Genomic DNA, 17,167 nt, shown 5'->3' with positions numbered 1-17,167 from the left:
GTTGCACTTCAGCCGCACACTCCCAGTCTTTGTGCACCCAGTGCAGAGGGGATGTGGGCAGATCAGAGACCTCTTGTGGGTCTGCTCCTGAGCCTGGTCAGGCTGGCTATAAACAGGTCCCTGCAGCAGACAGTGGAGCAGGTCATCTCTGCTGACTGTCTGTCTGCCCCTCTTCCACATGGGTTCCGCGTTCATGGCCAGCTGTTCTTGGAGAAGAAACACACAGTGTCCACCTATGCTCTTGAAGTCTTTAGAGAGAGATAGGCACCAGAGTGCTTTATTTCCCCCTCCAAATCCATTTTGATTTAATCCCTTCCCTGTTTCCCTACATCTTCCTCACTTTTCCTCTTTCTCATATTGCTTTGCAGAATATTTAATGCTTTGTCCACAAAAAAAAAGACCCTAAGCTTCCTGTTGCCTGCCACTTCAATACACTGCCTTGTTCCCTGGCCAACAGGCTTGCTGTAATATTCCAGCAACACTCAGTGCAAGCTAGAAGACCAACTCTTAGTTTTCTGCTTGGGAACTCTACAGTTTTCTGGACTCTGTAGCAAGTTCAACAATTTTAGGGCTCGAGGCACCTTCTCCTGTCTCCTCACCCCAAACCCCACATACCAGACTTGTTATCATATGGTCTGCTATTACACACCACCCACTGTTAGCCACTAACAGTAGCCAATAACAGTCCCCATTAATAGCTATTCAATCATCCAGACTGAACTTTACCCAGTCTTTTGTCTATCCAATCAATGTTCTCTCTCTTTGGGCTATATCTCCATTTATTGTTTATTCCTTACTCATCCCCCCACCTCATATTTTGAGCTAAAAAAGCATTTTTCTATTTAGCATCAGTTCTGAGGAAGGGTCCCTGGACTGAAAACATTAACTTGGATTTCTCTCCACAGATGCTGCCAGGCCTGCTGAGCTTTCCCAGGAATTTTCTGTTTTTGTTACACACACACACACACACACACACACACACACACACACACACACACACACACACACACACACACACACACAATATGTAATGTGCTCATGTGTAATAGCTGTAGGTGTCGGAATATCATAAACTGGAGAGTAATAAATTTATTAAATATATGGTTATAAACTTCATTGATCAGGATATCTACTCTTAAATATTGTAGATTAGTACAGTCTTCACATGAATGGTGCCTTTCTCACAGTCTCTGGACCTACAAAGTCACTCAGTGATCAGTCTAACTTGTACTGAATCAGATAGTCAGTTCAAACTCGAGTCCCTCCTCAGTCATTTTTCATTTACAGCATCAATGTAATAGATTTAAACGGCAGTCTGAATTAATAAACAGTGGTTTCTCATCCTGTCGTGTTATAAATATGTCAGATCTGTCAGCTCCTGTTGCGACCCTGCCAGTGTTACAGCACTCATAAAAATAACCCTTCAAGATGCATATTATTTGTCTCACATTCTGCTGAGTTCTTTGAATATCTGTGCAGGATTCCTCCCTTTGAAAATGTGCCCACTCCTCGAGCTGACACCTGCTTTTGGAAACATGGGCTGCTGGAATTGCAGATCAAGTCTCTCAGGACCTGAAAGGACAGAATAGGCTAAAGCAGCAGATGCCATGGTTTCACTTGCTGTCACAGAGCCTGAATATTAACAGGAAGAAAGTTCCTGGCACACTCCAGTCAGTGAAATTTCACCCGAGATCGTTTACTCGCCTTTTAACAAATCACCTTTTTCAATATATAATCCTGCCAAGTCTTTACTCCACTTGATTGCAAGCAGATGGCAGAAAGTAGTCAACTAGGAGGAAAGTTATTGGCCTGTCAGTGGTTCGGGATGTCATGGTACATGGAGATATTTTCACTTATCCCCCTGGATTGTAATCATATTAAAATTGAATTCTTCTTTCAGAAAGTCCAGAAAGGCGTTCTGGCTAATACACAATTGAGTATCATTATGTATGCATTGTAGTGTCAGTCTGATGTAGGTCCTATGTAGGTTATACATCGCAGTGACTAGCTGAAAAAACTAAACAGCATTGTAACTTCAGTTGTTTGTCATGGGTAAAATATAAATTTTACTCTATACTATATTTTCTGTGCTCTGTACAAGCCCATGCTTGTGAAACCAAAATGCCTGCTCCTAAATATAACTGTGCAATAGGACAACATTTGCCAAACAATCATGTATGACAATACAAACTAGTTTACATTGAGCTTAAAACATGGTTTATTTGCTTTCATTGGTAGACAAGGTACATTCCAATACATGGATACTTTCTCTGAAACCAACAGGAATATCTTTAAGATACAGTAAGAACTGCTGATCCTGAAGTTAGAGATAACACAGTGTGGAGCTGCAGGAACAAGCAGGCCAGGCAGCATCACAGCAGCAGGAAAGCTAACGTTTCGGATCAGGACCCTTCTTCATAAATGAATCACAAGGATACCTTTAAGCCTTTTTAAATGGCCTGGGAGCTTGAGGGGCCCATAGTTGTTTTCTCTATAGCAATGTCTCAGCACAGTCACATTTGCCAACCAGTCAACACCTTTTTAATCCTGTAATAAAAATTGCTGTGCTTGTTTAAGATCTTACATTCTTGCATCTGAACTAACAAGGGCAAACTGTAAACCAAAAAAACTGTGGATGCAGTATATCAGAAACAAAAACAGAAATTGCTGGAAAAGGTCAGCATCTGTGGAGAGAAATCAGGGTTAATGTTTTGGAATGACTGACCCTTCCTCAGAACTGGGAGATTCTGCTGGGTTTACCATGGTAGGTTGGAAAAATATGATCATCTGCCTTGCTATGAGGGAGTGTCTGAGCAATAAGCAATAGATGTCAGGACATAAGATTGATTTTGTCATTATCTTTTCGTGGATTCAACTGTAGACCACACCTGATTATCCATTTAACATGCTAGGGACTGAACTATCTAAAAGACTCGATGTTTCATTGCTGGTCACCCATTGGCACACAAATGTCATACTTTGATGTCCAGTTGCCTCTTCAGTGAGATTGAATATGAACAGGCTTCTGTATCATCAGCCCTCACTACTCTACTGTCAACTTCTTGGATTGTATATTTTTTGAGTCTAAAGTAATGCCTTTGTTTGAAAGCCAAATTCCTGATATCTAGCTTATTACTACCCCACTCACTTGGTGAAAACAGAGCAAGCAAGTTAGAATTGTCACCTGTACTGGGATCCCACTTGCATCAATTTTCACTGGCCCTTACACAGTCTGCAAGGCTAACACACACAAAACAGGAGAGGGTTGGGGGAGGGCTCTCAATAATTCTGTGGATCAGGATTTGTGATGTCCCAAACCCCTAATACGATACTACCCCTTGAAGTCGTGCTGTGCAAGTGGTCCGACCATTGCAATCCCCCTCATAGCCAGCCAGGTATTTGTCTTTGGCAATTTACTGGAAATGTTAGGCCACAGGTGAATTTAAAATCCCTGCAGTGTGGAAGCAGGCCATTTGGCCTATCGGGTCCACACCGACCCTCCAAAGAGCATCCAACACAAACCCACTCCCTACCCTATCTCACCCTAGACACTATGGGCAATTTAACATGGCCAATCCACCCAGCCTGCCCATCTTTGGACTGTGGGAGGAAACCGGAGCACCTGGAGGAAACCCATGCAGACACAGGGAGAATGTGCAAACTCCACACAGACAGTCACCTGAGGGTGGAATCAAACCTGGGTCCCTGGCACCATGAAGCAGCAGTGCTAACCACTGAGCCACAGTGCTGCCATAATAGACTGAGATGTGAGAGTTTGAGCTAGTTCCTTAAAGGTGGGGAAAGGGAGAAAGCGAGGCAATAACAGTCCCACCCCAGGGTCAAACTGCGAACGTTTTGCGTGTGAGGCAATCTTGATAACCATTGTGTTCCCAAGTTGCAAAGGGCAGAATGAAGGCCATGTGCCAGCGGTTAGGGAGTGGGAGGCCAGCTGCTCTAGGCCAGCATGAAATGGCAACCCATTCAACGAATCCAGGTCTGTAGCTTTTCTCCTTCCCAGTCCAGCACCACAATCACCTCATGGTTAGCAAAGTGAATCTGACACTGAAAATAGCACTCACTTGTAATGGCAAACTGAAATTCATTGAAGCAGTTCCACGCAACATCACAAGGTTGATTCCTAGAATGTAGGGTATGTCACGTGGGGAATGGTTGAGCAGGTTAGCCCTGTACTCACTGAAGTTGGGAAGAATGAAATGTGATCCTGCCGACCAGATTTTGTTTAACTGAGGCAATGAAGAGAGGATGAGACAATTATTTCAATGAAAACGATGTACAATGGGTTATCTGGAAAGGGCAGGAGGATGACATCAAGTCATGATGCTCATTTCACGAGTCAATCCACACACGATGGAAACAATGGTCTCATTCTGTACCATATCAATTCTGTGAAACATGTACAACACTGAGGGACTTGACAGGATGCATGCTGAGGTGGTTCGGCCTCATAAAGGAATCTAGAACTAAGACACTTAGTTTCAGAATAATAAGGCATCCATTCATGATGGAGATGAAAATGAATTTTTGCTGGTGAATAGTTATTAGTGTTTGTAACTCCTTTCTCCAAAGAGCTGTAGATGTTGACTCATTGCGTCTACCCAAGCTAAGATAGACAGATTTTTTTGATTGACTAGGGAGTGAAGGAGAACAGGCAGGAGAGTAAAGTTAAGACCGAAATCAGATCAGCAATGATCTTACTGAATGGCAGAACAGGCTCGAGGGGCTGAATGGCCGACATCTCCTCTTTTTCACTGCCTAATGGAATAAAATTGGCCTTTTCTGGATTTGGACCAAAGAAATTACTGCAAAATCTGGCAGAATGCTGATGAAAAACCCGACTGTTTAATTAACATCCATCAGGGAAGCAATAAAGTCTCCCCATTTGGACCTGGACCCACTGGTGACTCCAGATGCACATCATGTGATGGGTTTTTAAAAGGCAATTAGGGTAGGGAAATCAATATTACCTTGCCAAAATCACACACATCCAAACAAACGGATGAAGGAAAATACATCATCAAAGCTACTCATTACAGTGAATGCTTTCGAACAATCTTTTTCAGCAAACATGCTTTGTATAGGATTCCAAAAATCAGCTTGCGGTACAGAAACATCCAGCCAAGCCTTCATTTTAACCAATGTGGTTTATCAAGATGAGCACAAATTCATGTGGGATGAGAGATGGTGGGCTGCATGTAGCCAGACAGTAATTCAATCAAGTGATTCACTCGGAGAACCACAAAAGAGGCTTGGGAAAGACAGGAAGAAGCCAAGTTTGAATTGCTGTCCTAAACACGCAGACAGTGAGAGAGAGAGAGAGAGAGAGAGAGAGAGAGGGACAGACAGAGAGAGAGAGGCAAAGAGAGAGAGAGAGAGATTTTCTGATTACTTACTTGCTTTTTGAAAACAATTCAAACAGGGATTTCTTTCATTCTCCCAGGAAGTGTGCATGCATGGTCACAGGAGCAAATTCAATCAGTGATGCTTCCCTTAGCCAAACAGCCAAACTCCTCAAACAAAGAAGGACACCCACGTTGGCCAACATACCGGGAGCCTGTCACTATTCAGGGACAAACACCACACACAATCTGTTTCCACTCTTTTAACTGAACTTTTAACAGGCTAGACAACCCCTGGTGGCACACTAGAACTAAACATTCAAAGTTTAATGGAGAGTTGTCAAAACAAAAGGACACAGCACCTCTGAGCCAGAAATCCAGTGACCTAAGGACATCAATTTTGTAATCTTCTACAGCCCTCCACTCTGCAAGCTGAGCTTTGAAGGATAGGCATAAAAAAAAACACTGCCGCAAGATTCTTTTTCTGAAGAAGGGTCCCGACCTGAAACATTAACTTCCCTGTTCCTCTGACACTGCCTGGCCTGCTGTGTTCCTCCAGCTCCACACTGTGTTATCTTAACCATGAGATTCTTCACATGAACTTGAGTAGGCGGATTAAGCCTCATTTTAACCCCTTGCCCAAAAGAAAAGCACTTCCAACAGTACTTCCTCTGGGCTACACTGAAGTGTCAGCCTCAATTTTGTGCCTTCAAACCCTGGAGTAGGAATTGAACCTGGAAATTCGAGGCTCTAACATAATAGCACTACCCAACTTTCACTGTGCTCAGATTGCTTGGAGAGTTCAGGCTGTGTTGTCCTCCCTACTACCCACTTAGTGCTGCTACCTCTGAGTTATGGATGAAAATCATGGGTGAGATTGTTAGAAAGAGGGCAAACACACCTACCCTCCAATAAATCTCAGTACGAGGAAAGTTGAAGTTAAAAGTTGAAAGTTGGTGGATATCCTTGGGCACCCATGCAATGCAGAGGAACTTCTTTCTCTCAGACTGGTGAATCTTTGGCATTTTGAGGTTCAATTGTTGAATTTTTTTCAGGACAGAGATCACAAGATTTCTTAATTTGGAAGATGTCAAGGGACATGGGGATAGTGGTGTTGACATAGAAGATCAGTCATGGCCTAAGTGATCTAGTGCCAGTTCAAGGGGCCGAAAGGCCCACTCCTGGTCATTTTCCTATGTTTGGTAAGATGTTGAGACAGTAGAAAGGTGACAGCACAGATTCACCACGATGCTCCCAGCCTGAGGAAAAGCAGATGCAAAGACTTTTTTAAAAAACCTTTTCTTGAAATGGAGCAGGTGGAGCAATGATTTGATTTGAGTGTTTGAAATGAAGAAGGGGTTGGAAAGAGCCGGTGTGAGTGAGGTGTTGAGAAGTGGAAGATGCAGATGAGAGACTATAAAAGAGCTGTTAAGTGAGTGAAGCCTCCTTATGCATAGGGTTGAGGCACATTGGTGTCCTCTTGCAGTGTTCAGGATTAGAGCTGAAATGGTATCAACATTTAACAATGGGGAGGATAGGAAGTTGAAGCAAGGGGAAAGGAATATAGGGATAGAACAAAGTTCAGGATTAGAGTGTGGAGTCCACCAGCATGGAATTGATGGGCCGAATTCTATTTTTACTTTGAGGCAGATTACCAATCTGAGGGTATGATTAAAAGATGTCATTCTTCCACATCTCCTCTAAAATCCATTTCAAGATTAGGCAGGATGATCAGCTCTGCTTGGACCATGTTCTGGACAAAACACTACATGACTGCTCGCCATTAATCACCTCATTCATTTGGTTGTGTTGTTGACGGTGGATCAAATACCCATTATACTTTCAGACCTGGAAACAAGTCTAGCTACAGGACAAGGAATGACACAAATACAACTGCACATGCCAGCAAATGTATTGGGTTGAATCTGGATTTCTAGTTCAGTCAGTACATTTGTAAAATAGGAAATTGAATATTAGAGTGAGGTGCGTTGTGCTGTTAATTAGGCAATGTGCTACCACCTAGTCAGAAAATCACGTTGATGCCCGTAAACTGGTAAAAAGATGCAGCAAGTCGAGGTGGGTCTTATCTGATTCTGCCACAAACCTCCCCACAACACATTTAGGTCTCTAAGATTCCACCTATTGTTCTGAGAACAGGTCTTAACTGTACATATCTCAGAACAATTTGTTTGCAAATGGTGTCAGCATCAGGGAAGCGAGCGGGTCCAGAGAGCTGATAAGAACAACACCCAAGAGTTTGAAATAAAGATGGGAGCAATGCCAAATCATTTCAGTAGACTCAGCCTGCCTATAATACAGTTGCACAAAGTGATAAAAGCTGGTGCTGGTAATTGCAAGATTAAGAAAACACTGATATTTTTGAATTGGCTGATGTCCAGTGTTGATAAGTGTGTCAGTCTATTCCCAAATAGCAGTTGTTATAACCCACTGAAGGATTACAGTCAGATCTCGGCTCTTTGAAATGCTCATGTATTCTGCACCTCCCTACGAAAGCTAATGTTTATTTCGATATCCTCCAGAACGATTTGATTTTTTTAAGAAAATAGACAGACTGCTGCAAATTTGATGGGATTACATATGATATTCAATCACATTATATCCTTCTAAAGTCTTTCATATGAAAAGAAGCAAGTAATCTGATCAAAACAAACTGCCTCATTTAACACTGTGGAATCTCATTACATCGATTCATTTTAAAAAGTCACATAACTTTTGTTTTAATACTCATCCCAAGTTATTAAAGGGACATTACCTTCAAGCAAGATTTAAACCATAAGATCTCTAGCAATTTAGAGCAATTTTGAAGACAATAGTTTATAAGACAAGACAGCTTTTTTCATTAACACCGTCACAATAATGTGTTTCTGATGCAAACTAGATAACACGTGTTTGCAAAGAGCAATTTTTTTAATCATTCAGGGGTGTGAGCATCTCTGGCTAAGTCCACCATTTATTACCCTTCTCTGCTCCCACCTTCCACCAAGGCTTACGCTCTACTACTCTCATTATCACCTGCAACATCTTCCCTAACTCGCTGTCACCCACACCAAACCCCTAACGCCACTAACTCTGCATACCCTCTGTGCTGCCCACCTACTCACTCGGGGCATCTCCACACTAGTTGTGCCACTCGCTTTCATCTCCCATAAGACATGCCTCCGCCTCTCATTCCAGGAGAAAAGGAGCTTGTAATGAGGCAGAAAGTGTCAAGAAGGAGAAAGGGCTGCCCAACATTCTGCTCCTCACACCTTATATCAATCCCACCTCTGAGTGTCCTGAATGGCTGTGTCCAAGTCCCCAGGCAGGAATCACGGGCTGCCCTAGACTTAGTGGGCCAAGACCTCCTGAGCAAAGACTCCCCTTGGACTTGACAAAGGCCCGACTTGACAGGAGGCCTAGGATGGACATGTCATCTAAGGAGTGCGAGGGGGAGTTGAAATGGTTCGTGACTGGGAGGTGCAGTTGTTCGTTGCGAACGGAGCGTAGGTGTCCATCCCCACCCTTGTCTGCCTTCCGGACACATCACTGTCTCCAGGGCTCCCTTGTCTGCTCCACACACCTATCCACCCCCACCACACCTGGCACTTTCCCCTGCAGCTGCAGGAAGTGCTACACTTGCCCCCACACCTCCTCCCTCACCCCCATCCCAGGCCCCAAGATGACTTTCCACATCAAGCAGATGTTCACCTGCATATCTGCCAATGTGGTATATTGCATCCGCTGCATCCGTGTGGCTTCCTCTACAATGGGGAAACCAAGCGGAGGCTTGGGGACTGCTTTGCAGAACATCTCCGCTCGGTTCGCAATAAACAACTGCACCTCCCAGTCGCGAACCATTTCAACTCACCCTCGTATTCCTTAGACGACATGTCCATCCTAGGCCTCCTGCAGTGCCACAATGATGCCACCTGAAGGTTGCAGGAACAACTCATATTCTGCTTAGGAACCCTGTAGCCCAATGGTATCAATATGGATTTCACAAGCTTCAAAATCTCCCCTCCCACCACTGCATCCCAAAACCAGCCCAGCTCATCCCCGGCTCCCTAACCTGTTCTTCCTCTCACCTATCCCCTCCTCCCACCTCAAGCCACACCTCCATTCCCTACCTCCTAACCTCATCCCGCCCCCTTGACATGTGCGTCCTCCCCGGACTGACCTATCCCCTTCTTACCTCCCCACCTATACTCACCTCTATAGGCTCCATCCCTGCCCCCTTAGCTTGTCTGTCTCCTTTCCACCTATCTTCTCCTCTATCCACCATTGATCCGCCTCCCCCTCTCTCCCTATTTATTTCAGAACCCTTTCCCCACCCCCCTTTTCTGACGAAGGGTCAAGTCCCGAAATGTCAGATTTTGTGCTCCTGCGATGCTGCTTGGCCTGCTGTGTTCATCCAGCTTCACACTTTGTTGTATCGGATTCTCCAGCATCTGCAGTTCTAACTCATGGTAAGTTACCTGGTTTTGTGCCCCCATTACGTGGTGTGACAGAACAGTACTACAGTAAGCCTGGGATCTCTGGCTGATCAGCAAGGTGGAAAACAGCGAGGCAAGGTAATGCAAGGCAGGGATGCTGTGAGCATCCAAGTAGACTCAGAGTGAGGAAGCTCTATGACAGTGAGTGAGGAGCCTAGAGATACAGCATGGTGCAGTCCTTGCACTGGGTGTGTGCCCTTGATTGCACCATGTCATTGCTGCATTACAACGAGAGTTACTGGGACAGCCCGAGGGACAGCATTGAAGAGCAGAAAGATGTTGCCAGTGGATTGAAGATAAGCCACAAGGGTTTTTAAAAGCTAGTCCATGCCAGGTGCCTATGTCTGTAGATGCAGGGTATGTGTGGACAATGCCCATGGAGATTGACTTAAGATGTTGATGACTGGTGTCCAATATAGAGGTTCTGACTCTGTTAGGTGCCCACTCTGACTACCATGTCATGCATTAGCATCCAGTTTGCTTTCAGAGAGAAACATGTGAGGAAGTTGTATATTAATGAGGTGATTTGAGCAGTTAATGTGGTCATAAACAAAATATTTTGTTTATCTCTTAATAGGCAACTCACCACTGCGCAGTGAGAATCCAACATAAATCTCACCACAGCCATGCTGGTCAGGCTCCTATAAGATCACAAGGCATTTAATTTTTGATTCTGGTGATCCCAGGCCAACCGTGAAGAGTTGACCATCGAACTTCAGACAACACAGGGAAAGAGAGAAGTAAATAGGGAGGAGAAATGGAAATCTGGTGTGTGAAGTGCATTGTAAGCCAGCAGCTGGGCTTCAGAGAAGCAGACTGGAGTAAACACTCTACACTTTAAAAAGCACACCAGCAGCAGTATAATGCTTTACAACAACAAGTTCTGAGGAAGAGTCACTGGACCCGAAACATTAAGTCTGGTTTCTCCTTCACAGATGCTGCCAGACCTGCTGAGCTTTTCCACCAACTTTGTTTTTGTTCCTGATTTACAGCATCCACAGTTCTTTTGGTTCTTACTTAATATAGTGTTTTAGTTTACCTTGAAGTCAGTGTTATGGGAATGTAAGTCTTTCATGAACACCTTCACTCGCCTCCATTGAATTTATTCTATTTACTTCATTGCACTCAGGCTGGATTTCAAAAGAACTGTTTAAAATCCTGTCAGTTTCTAAAACAGTTATAATACACCCTGTAATACACTTTCAAAACCAGCCATATCGGTTGATGAGCATGTATTTAATTATACAACCTCACATCTGGCAATCTGATTTCAGATCCTCAGACTGCAGCTGGGCCTTTATAACTTTTAAACTGCCCCTGTGGTTTCATCCCAATGGAATTAGTTCCACTCATTATCTTTTATTGGTGCGGCCTGTTGGGTTAATGGAAGTTTATCAAAACAACATTTCTGCTCTTGCATCCCCCACCTCCTGTGGACCATTTGTCTGCTGCTCACAAACTGAGGGATTATTTCTCTTCAGGAGAGTAAACACGGGCTGACAAAACACGACGGTCCCATGCAGGGCTCAAAGACGACCCCCTGTCAACTCTGCCATCGTTTCAGCTTGTGACCCATGGACCCTGCTACCACCGGTAGGAAACAGTGCTTATTTATGCCTTCCACAGTGCGCCTTTCAATCTGTCAACATCCCCTTATACTTGCCACTCAATGTTTTGGGCTGGTTCCTACTCCACACAGAAAGAATCCTTAAAAATAAAACACGTATATTTCTTGTTAATCCCCATTCCTAACTGAACCTCTTCTTGCAAAGAGTCTGACATGCTATTTAAATAATCATGTGAAATATATATTTCAAATCTCTTATGGGTAAAGGTGAATGAAGCTACTGCTGGGTTGATACATTGTGTTAAGTGTTGAGAATGTCATGTGGTTGAGTTACGGCTCCACTTCTTCTCCTTATAAATCATTGCTCCTGCATTCCAATTGTACAGCTGACTCACATTAAGATTGTTTCAACTGAGGAAAGCTACTGAACAAATACCTCCCTGGCCTTTTAGTGCAGCAATCCATTTTAAATTATATCAACTTTTATCATCAAATTACAGATTACCCTCAGTTCCTGACTGCATGAAGCCTGACATTTCAGCTGAGACTGGTTGGAAGGGGTCAATAAAACAAATATTTTATACCTTCAATGTCATTAAATAGAACTTTTGAACATTGGGTTGAAGCATTTGCGAGAGGGGGATTGGTGAGCTGGAAAATGCCAGAGCTAGAAAATTGTCAATTCCACCTGTTATGTCAGGCAGACTCCTTAAGCAGTTTCTGTTCCCACACTGGAAGCAAGAGCAATCAGAGGAAGCATCTTCCTGAGCCATCCCCCTGTAATGCCAGGGCTTCAGGTTCATCTTCCATTTACATTGTAATCACTCTACTCAGGGAATGCCTGTGAAGAAGATAAAGCGCAAAATAGATAGCATTTAGAAAAACTTACTGATAACTTCCTGAACAATTGGTTATCTGAACACATGAGCAGGACAAAACCTTCCAAACCCATGACCACTTCTCATCTAGAAAAACAAGGGTAGCAAATATATGGGAACCCCAGGCTCCCCTCTAAGTCATTCACCATCGTGACCTGGAAATATGTCACAGTTCCTTCAGTGTCAAAATCCTGGAACTCCCTCCCTACGGACACTAGGAAGTCCCTCCACCAACTGGACTGCAGAGGATCAACGAAGCAGCTCACCACCATCTTCTCAAAGGCAACTAGGGATGGGCAATAAATAAATGCTGGCCCTGTTAGAGACACCCACATCCCATGAATGAATAAAACAAACTATAAAAAGGTTTGATTGTGTCTCTATGCATAATGTGAACTGGCTCTGAGCATCCATACTAACAGCACATTGTATGAGTTGCTGCCGGACTCTCAGTCTCCAACTGCATTGTGTTAAGGAGAGATAATGGGAACTGCAGATGCTGGAGAATTCCAAGATAATAAAATGTGAGGCTGGATGAACACAGCAGGCCAAGCAGCATCTCAGGAGCACAAAAGCTGACGTTTCGGGCCTAGACCCTTCATCAGAGAGGGGGATGGGGAGAGGGAACTGGAATAAATAGGGAGAGAGGGGGAGGCGGACCGAAGATGGAGAGTAAAGAAGATAGGTGGAGAGAGTGTAGGTGGGGAGGTAGGGAGGGGATAGGTCAGTCCAGGGAAGACGGACAGGTCAAGGAGGTGGGATGAGGTTAGTGGGTAGATGGGGGTGCGGCTTGGGGTGGGAGGAAGGGATGGGTGAGAGGAAGAACCGGTTAGGGAGGCAGAGACAGGTTGGACTGGTTTTGGGATGCAGTGGGTGGGGGGGAAGAGCTGGGCTGGTTGTGTGGTGCAGTGGGGGGAGGGGACGAACTGGGCTGGTTTAGGGATGCAGTAGGGGAAGGGGAGATTTTGAAACTGGTGAAGTCCACATTGATACCATATGGCTACAGGGTTCCCAGGCGGAATATGAGTTGCTGTTCCTGCAACCTTCGGGTGGCATCATTGTGGCACTGCAGGAGGCCCATGATGGACATGTCATCTAGAGAATGGGAGGGGGAGTGGAAATGGTTTGCGACTGGGAGGTGCAGTTGTTTGTTGCGAACTGAGCGGAGGTGTTCTGCAAAGCGGTCCCCAAGCCTCCGCTTGGTTTCCCCAATGTAGAGGAAGCCGCACCGGGTACAGTGGATGCAGTATACCACATTGGCAGATGTGCAGGTGAACCTCTGCTTTTTCCATTCCCTTCCTGTCAGCTTTCCGGAGAGACCACTCTCTCCGTGACTCCCTTGTTCGCTCCACACTGCCCTCCAACCCCACCACACCTGGCACCTTCCCCTGCAACCGCAGGAAATGCTACACTTGTCCCCACACCTCCTCCCTCACCCCCATCCCAGGCCCCAAGATGACATTCCACATTAAGCTTTAAGTTTTGCCAGCAATTTCTGCTTTTGCTTCATATTTTCAACATCCGCAGTTCTTTCATTTTTTTTAAACATATCAAGGTCTTGGCACAGTATTACCAGCAGCTTGTTAAAAGCCAAGAGCAGCACTTTGGTGATGGGAAAGGCACCAACAAATGTTTCCTTTCATTACATCAAATCAAACTCAAAGACTAGACTGAGGCTTTCTCTTTGTGGTAGGAAATGATGCTGTGTGCTCAATGCCATGAAATTCAGGAATGTCTTCTGGATTTTTTTTCAAAGGACTGCTGTCTCTCAGAGCTCTGCATGAGTGTGGATGTTGCGTGTTTTCCTCACCACTCATCCTCAAGAAATCCTAATGAAATTGTGCAGTCAGTGATGTCGTGGAGGAAATGCAGTGACTAATTGGCACACAGCAAAATTCCACACACCTCTACGACAGGCGACTCAATAAATCTGTTTTAGGGTTGGTGGTCAACAGTTTAATAGTGCCAAGCAGCCTGGGCATTACACATCAACTCATTTTCAAAAAAGCATCAATGGCCTCTTTTGACAGCTACTTATGAGAAATGAAACAGAATTTAACAAACAGAGGGCACCTCAAACAGTGTAGCGCTTCCTTAGCTCAGGACTGCAGCATCAGGATGCTGTGCTCCAGAGGGGGCCTTGTCTCCACAACCTTCTAAGGGCACTACTCACTGCACCATAATGTGTGTGTGTGTGTGTCTGTGTGTGAGTGAACACTGTACATCAGGAATTATATATGAATCCTTTGCCTGATGGGCGGGTAAGAGTGGTCAAGTACACAGAATAGAGTTGACGTTCCTAGATAGGGAAGGCAAAGGAAGTAGCTTGGAGTGTGGTCAGAACTGAGGTAAGACCCTCAAATACTGGCAAGTGTAACTGGTGAACCAACCACAGTGGGTGTGGCACCCTCGTGACAGCATTGGTCAACCAATCAATCACTGAAATAGGATTATGGGAGCAAACTACCAAGGGCTGATCGTGGAAGCTAAATGCCAAGACTAGGATGGAAAAGAAGGTGTCCCATGGTGAACAAAATAATCATAGAGTTATATTGACCCATTGGTCCAACTCATCCACGCCAACCAGATATTCTAAATGAATCTAGTCCCCTTTGCCAGCATTTGGCCCATATCCGTCTAAACCCTTTCTATTCATGTACCCATTCAGATGACTTTTCAATGTTGTTATCGTACCAGCCTCCACCACTTCGTCTGGCAGCTCATTCCCGACGTGAACCATTCTCTGCCTGAAGAGGTTGCCCCCTAGGTCCCTTTTAAATCTTACCCCTCTTACCTTAAACCTATGCCCTCTAATTTTAGACTCACCCACCCGAGGGAAAAGATCTTGGCTATTTACCCTTTCCATGCCCTTCATAATTTTATAAACTTCTATAAAGTCACTCTTCAGCCTCTGATGCTTCAGGGAAAACAGCCCCAGGCTATTCAGAATCTCCCTGTAGCTCAAACCCTCCAACCCTGGCAACATCATTGTAAATGTTTTCTGAACCCTTTCAAGTCTCACAACAACCTTCCTGTAGTCAGGAGACCAGTATTCCAAAGGTGGCCTAACCAATGTCATGTACAGCCACAACATGACCTCCTACTTCTACACTCAATGAAGGTAGGCATAGCAAACGCCTTCATCACTGTCCTGTTTACCTGCAACTCCACATTCAAGGGACTATGAACCTGCAGTCCAAGGTCTCTTTGTTCAGCAACACTCCTCAGGCATTACCATTAAGTATACAATTCCTGTTCTGATTTGCCTTTCCAAAATGCAGCACCTCACATTTATCTAAATTAAACTCTATCTGCCGCTCCTCGGCCCAGAGGCCCACCTGATCAAGATCGAGTATATGCATCTCTACGTGCGGATGTGTGTATCTGTGACTCGGTGCCTATGAGTGTGTGAATGTGTTTGAAGATGATGGTGAACTGACTCTTGCTCTGTGGTGTCTGACAAAGCATCTGCCAGCTGCTCCCACATTGTCATTCACCAGCCTCCAGAAAGCTGCAGCTTCCTGTCACCAAAGAAGCTCATCCAGCACTGACTACACATTGCCAAAGCCTTTCCCAGATAGTGAGCATGAAGCAGCCATCTAATAGGGGTAGAAAGTACAACCAGGAGCACTCAGGGACTTCCATTTCCAGAGAAGACTTTTCTTGAACCTCCTAGCTGTGACTGGTCAAAGCCAGCTTCTGTCCCCACTGGAAACATTAAGCACTGACCTGTTATTGGGTATTTTCAACACAGAGCACTGTCTGCAGCTCCCTGGATAGTCAGAATTATTGAGAAACATTCTGCAATATGAACAAGGTACATTTTCCCCCTGTATTGTCTGTTCCCTCAGGGCTGTGTCAATCTGTTGTAAAGACTCATTTGACAGAATGCCACATATTTATTTAATCATCTGACATGGAAATAGTGCTATTAAGTATTACAGCAGGAGTATCCAATTCATGTCACATCTCTTGCAAACAGTGAGATACCACGTGGCAAGTTAGCTGGTTGAAGGAGAGCACAGTGCCCTCTGAAATAGATGTGACTGGTTCCTGGATTTTGAAAGCAGGGGTCACAGCTGAGGGGCTGGGGGAGGAGGTACCTGTGGGGATGCTGTGAAGTCGCTGGAGGGCTAGTTGGAAAGGGGTATTTGTGGTGAAAGGAGTGGTTCAAACCTAGGACCACTGCCTTCTAAAAGGAAAAAGGCAGCCTATAGGTTTCCCTCCAAGTAATTCACCATCCTGATTTGGAAATGCATCACGATTCCTTCACTGTCACTAGTGAAATCCCCACACACCTGCTCCCAGCATAAACACAACCACTACGAATCACAAAGTGTTATTAAATACTTGTGGAAGTGCACAGATTAATTCATTCAGAGGTTAATGTTAGCACGGAGGTCTCAAACACACAGCAAAGTTGATCCCACAAATGAGGTGGATAGTGTGGGGAGAAGGGTTTGTGCCATAAATCATACAGTCAAGCACCTTTCTTTAATGGCGAGGCCCATTGGGATCCTGTAATGCTGTGAACATCCATAACAGAGACTGAAATCGGACATTAGAGACAGCCTGCAGCATCAGTTCACTCCTGTGAAGTGGTAGACAAGTGACAGTGAAAAAAGCAGGAACATACCAAGGGCCCTGAAGAAGGGTCCATAGATGTGAATGTTAACTCTTCACAGATGCTGCCAGATATGCTGAGTTTCTAGCTCAGCAGGAATTTGCTCCCTAACAGCATTGTGAATGACCCTATACCAAAAGGACTATAGAATTTCAAGAAAGCAGCTCATCACCATCTTCTCAAGGGCAAATAACAATGTTAGCCAGCCAGTGATGCCCACATCCTTTGAATGAATGAATAAAGTGCAG

At 44.7% G+C, this 17,167-nt stretch overlaps 1 protein-coding gene across 2 annotated transcripts in view; it reads right to left on the bottom strand.

Moving 5' to 3' along the window:
* LOC125457628 (ephrin type-B receptor 1) overlaps nucleotides 1-17,167 on the bottom strand; it is a 442,864-nt gene that overhangs the window by 173,892 nt on the left and 251,805 nt on the right. The gene's annotated exons all lie outside the window — the stretch shown is intronic.

The sequence above is a fragment of the Stegostoma tigrinum genome, chromosome 14, assembly GCF_030684315.1.
Source record: "Stegostoma tigrinum isolate sSteTig4 chromosome 14, sSteTig4.hap1, whole genome shotgun sequence".
NCBI classification, from domain to species: domain Eukaryota; kingdom Metazoa; phylum Chordata; class Chondrichthyes; order Orectolobiformes; family Stegostomatidae; genus Stegostoma; species Stegostoma tigrinum.
The sequence above is the reverse complement of the archived record's forward strand: the minus strand, read 5'-3'. Positions and strand labels throughout refer to the sequence as shown.